Source organism: Lithobates pipiens, unplaced genomic scaffold (genome assembly GCF_037356315.1).
Source record: "Lithobates pipiens isolate NorthernLeopardFrog02 unplaced genomic scaffold, aLitPip1_a1.2 Scaffold_18, whole genome shotgun sequence".
In the NCBI taxonomy this organism is placed as follows: domain Eukaryota; kingdom Metazoa; phylum Chordata; class Amphibia; order Anura; family Ranidae; genus Lithobates; species Lithobates pipiens.
Genome location: NW_027507758.1, coordinates 420,176,261 through 420,181,260, shown reverse-complemented (window position 1 = coordinate 420,181,260; position 5,000 = coordinate 420,176,261). Strand labels below are relative to the sequence as shown.

General features: G+C 45.6%; 1 protein-coding gene across 1 annotated transcript in view; it reads left to right on the top strand.

The window, feature by feature from the left end:
• The window catches only part of SERPINI1 (serpin family I member 1), a 132,388-nt gene that overhangs the window by 117,488 nt on the left and 9,900 nt on the right, over nucleotides 1-5,000 (top strand). The gene's annotated exons all lie outside the window — the stretch shown is intronic.

Genomic DNA, 5,000 nt, shown 5'->3' with positions numbered 1-5,000 from the left:
CCCTCTTTTTGAGGGGCCGCCCCCACTCCATTGGGTGGGGGGAAGGCTGCTGCACTTTGCGGACATTAGGAAAACAACAATTCAGGATGAGTGGGTCACCTCAATTATATCCTGCAGTTGCAAGCTGGAGTTATGGGGGGTTCCCCCTCAGAGGTTTCTAAGATCCAACATTCCCTCGGATCCTCCAAAAATAAACTTTCTTCAGGCACTACATCATCTAGTGCATCAAGGAGTGATTGCAGAGATTCCTGTATTAAAAAGGGGCACTGGGTTTTGCTCAAACCTGTTTACGGTTCAAAAACCAAACGGGGTTACAAGGCCCATTTTGGACCCAAGGTCCCTGAACAAGTATCTATTGATACAGTCCTTTCAGATGGAGTCTGTCCACTCAGTAATAATCTCACTCTAGAGATTCCTAAGTCTTGCAGTAGAGAAACGTCATTTTATGTTTGTGGCTCTACCCTTCGGGCTTGCTACAGCTCCCAGGGTGTTCACAAAGGTCCTAGCACCCGTACTTTTTAAGGGCCCAAGGGATCCTGGAGCTTGGGTATCTGGACTGCTCAGAGATCACTCAGTACAGGCTCTAGAACAGAGCATAATATACACGGTGAGGTATTTGAAAAGCTTAGGCTGGATCATAAATACCAAAAAGTCAGCCTTGAGACCAGCTCAAAGTCTAAGCCCTTGTACACACGGTCGGACATTCCGACCGCAAAATCCATCAGATTTTCTGTATTTTGTCAGAAACTGGTGTTGCATACACACGGTCTGACAAAGTTGTCGGAAAATCTGATCGTTCGGAACGTGATGACGTTGGTTCGTTACAACAGGACTACGTTCAGGCTAGTACCCAATAGCTTTGGTCTCGTAATTTGATCTGAGCACGTGTGGCACTTTGTCCGATCGGAATTCTCTACAAACGATCGGACAAAGTCCGATCGGATCATGTTGTCGGAAAACTTTATAACCAGCTCTCAAACTTTGTTGGTCGGACATTCCGACGGAAAAAGTCAGATGGAGCCCACACACGGTCGGATTATCCAACAACACGGTCCAATCTGACATTTTCCATCGTAATGTTCGACCGTGTGTACAAGGTCTAAGATATTTAGGTCTGATTCTAAACACGGTCCAAGCAAGAGTATTCTTGCCCACCCCTAAGGATCTGTGCCCTTAAGGACCAGGTGCGTCGGATAAGGGGCACTAGACAACCCTCCATTCGACTCCTGTATGAGTCTTCTAGGGAGGATGGTATAATTGGAGGCAGTGTCCTATGACCAGTTCCATTCCAGGCCTTTACAACAAGACATCTTGTTGGCTTGGAACAGAGAAAGAAATACCTGGATTAGCCAATGTGCTTATCTCCTCAGGCATGCTTAAGCCTAAACTGGAAGTTTCAGGATCAGAACCTGCAAAAGGTAAAATCCTTTCTCCCTGTAATTTCAAGAGTACTGACTACAGATGCCAGTCTCTCAGGCTGGGGAGCAACCCTAGACTGGCTCACAGCTCAGGGGAAATGGTCAGGGACAGAGCAGACCCTGCCCATCAACGTCCTAGAATTATGGGCAGTACGTCTGGCCCTGGACGGTGGAGCTTCAAAGCCCACCTCCCCTCAAGGCTATTGCTCTGGGATGTCCCAGCAGGTAATGAATATTAGCCTGACTCTGTGTCCCATGATGTATGAAAAAGAAAATAGGATTTTTACGTCATACTTACGTACCTGTAAAATCCTTTTCTTTGTGTACATCATGGGACACAGATATCACTCCCCTCTTTTTTTGAGGATTTAGTGCTTGCTACAAAATTAAAGTACTTCCTGTGTGTGAGGGGGTTATATAGGGAATCAGACTTCCTGTCTGAAGACCTTTGGTCTACCAGTGTCCATTCACCTAATGATGAAATATAACCCAGCAGGTAATGAATAAAAGCCTGACTCTGTGTCCTATGATGTATGAAAAAGAGAAAAGGATTTTACAGGTAAGTATGATGTAAAAATCCTATTTTTACCTGCTTCAAGCATGTTTTGCATTTCCTTAACCTTGTATAGAAATTTGAAAACCTGTTTGATATGTACAAAAATCTGTTGATATAAAACCTTAAAGTGGAACTATAGGTTGCAGTATTTACATCTGCTCCAGCAACCCGATGTCTACACTAGAGCATCTTTTCCTTGGCCTGCTCTAAGTGACATTCTTTAGCAGTTGTAATTGGTGAGCATGGGAGGATGGAAATGTTGCGAATGCGCAGATGTTAAGTCATCCTGGCATACAGGCGCCATGGCAGGAATGTAAACTAAGCTGCATATGCACAGCTCAGTTTACATTGTAATAAAGACTATGAGCAGGCAGATGTTTATTTTATTGCAGAGGAGACAGTGGGGGACAGTAACAAACAAAAACTGGTGCACTCAGTTCTTCAAACAGGACAGGAATGGCAGGCTGTTGGCGATGATGTCTCAGCATGACACCCCCAGTACCATGGTTCCTGAACTTGCCTCTCCCACAGGTGGGGCCATCTCCTCCCCAGAGGCTATTTTGCTAGCGTTACATGATTTTTACCAATCCCTATATACCACACTACCCTCGGGTTTAGACCCAGAGAGGTTGGCGTCTCTTCTGGATCCGATAGCCCTTAACTGTCTCTCTGATTCCGAAATATCTGAACTAGTTGCGCCAATTATCACAGAAGAGGTTCTTGCTGTAATTAACTCCCTATCCACAGGCAGAGCTCCTGGCCCGGATGGTCTTCCGATTGATATCTATGCAGCACATGGCAACATGCTGGCCCCCAACTGTCCATCCTATTTACACATTGCCTGGAGCGGGGCTCTCTCCCGCCCTCCATGGCGCGCACACGTGATTCTATCCCCAAGAATGATAAAGATCCCAAACTATGTGCCTCTTATAGACCTATAACACTCCTTAATTAATAATCTGAAAATCCTAACTGAACTCCTCACTGCTAGACTTAACTCTTTACTCCCCTCTCTTATAGATTTGGATCAGACCAGATCAGACAAGTCTACAGATATCAATCTTCATAGATTGTTCACTAACCTCCATGCAAGACATGACAATCAGGGAACCAGAGTGGTTGCCTTTCTCGATATTGAGAAGGCGTTCGACTCAATTGATTGGCCTTTCCTGTGGGAGATTCTGCGGAGAATGGAATTGCCCCTCATGTTTATTCACTGGTTACGGACTATATACCATTCGCCAAGGCTGCCATTCAGCTGGGGGGTCGTCTGTCTCCTGTTTTTGAACTGAACTTGTCCCCGGTAATCAACTCAGTCAGAGCCAAGCTGAAAACATGGGAGAACCTTCCTCTGTCCCTACTGGGTCATATTAACCTCATCAAAATGAAAATCCTCCCCAAGTTTGCATATCTGTTTTATAATTCCCCTCAATGGATGCCCAAATAATTTTTCTCCCAACTAAACAACATTTTCTCCTCCTTTCTTTGGGGCCCATGTCCCCCCTGCTTCAAATTAACCACCCTTATGTGTCTTTCTTCACAGGGGGGCTCGGCATTCCTGGACTGGCGCAAATATTTCCTAGTGGCTCAATTAGTCACTGCATTCTGGTGGTTTGTTCCAGATAGATCCAACTTGGCTTGGACCACAGATGCTGCAGTGTTGCATTCTGTGGTGGTGTTGTCGAATCTCCTTTTGCGGGGTCCAAAGGCTCCATACAACCTTAACCTACACCATGCGTACTACCCTTAGGGCCTGGAGGGAAGGCCTGGCTTGTGAAAAGTACCCTCTGACTGCTGTATCCTCGAACGCCCCCCTCTGGAACAATCCTAACCTACATCACTTTCTCGAGATTCCAGGCCCTTTGATGTGGACCAGATACCATATTAAGGTTTTCTCGGACATCACCTATCAATATTCTCTTTTGATCATCTAATGTCTCACCGCAGTGCCCCGCTCTCACACAAATTCAGATATTTACAGCTGTCCCATGCTTTCAAGTCTCAGTTCCCATCTGGCGAAAAGCAGTTGGTGCAGTCTGACCTGGAGTGGATCTTGCCCTTTGTAAAAAAAAAAGCTCATCTCCGTGCTATATGCAAATCTCCTCCAGGTCTCGTCTCCTGAACTACAGGCTCCAACAGCAATGGGGCCAGCATGTTCCATAGATGGATTCCGAGGACTGGAGTGATGTGTACGACTTTCCATTTAAAATACTTGTTTCCTTGAGAGACCAACATTCAATACAAGATTTTCATAGGGCATATCTTACTCCCGTTCGAGTGCACAGGATGAGGTCCTCTCTATCCCTGGAGTGCTGGCGTTGTGACTTAGTCCCCAGAGACTACATTCACATCTTCTGGTTCTGCCCGGTAATTACTGTTTTTTTGGTCACAAATCCTTAAAGAGGTGAATGAACTATTAAGCATTTCTATTGTTCCATCCCCAAGAATATTCCTGCTGCGGTTGGTGGAGGACTTGGTGCCTAGGGTGGCTGAGAGAAACTTATTTGGTCTCCTGCTGTTCTATGCCAGGAAATCCATCATCCTACTCTGGAAGCAAAAGGCTCCTCCCTCTATGTCTATGGAAAAAAAATTGTAAACAATGTGATACCTTTATACAGGGAGTCTGGAGTAAGTGGTTAGCAGAACCCTCTACTGCTGCGGCAGACTAGGAAGCCTCCCTGATATATGATGGCCTCTCTTGAAACCCTAATTGACCGATTCCTGCTGGCACGATAATTTAGGTGAGCTAGCTCATTATCAGCCAACCTTTGGAGCATGAGCCAGGCCAGCCCATGTCGATGTCGATATACTACGATAGTCGCAAATATTCTAACGCTTCTTGGTAATGTAAGGATACCTTGTGACCCCTGCGCAGGTCCCTTCCCTGTTAATAGCCAGATGTTGGTTGTGATATTGTATGTTTGTATTGTCTATGTGTTTGTTAAGAACACAAGTTTTCCAAAAAAAAACTGGTGCACTCAGATTCTGTTGGAGCTGTGCATTGCAGCCAATCGGCTTCTAAATAC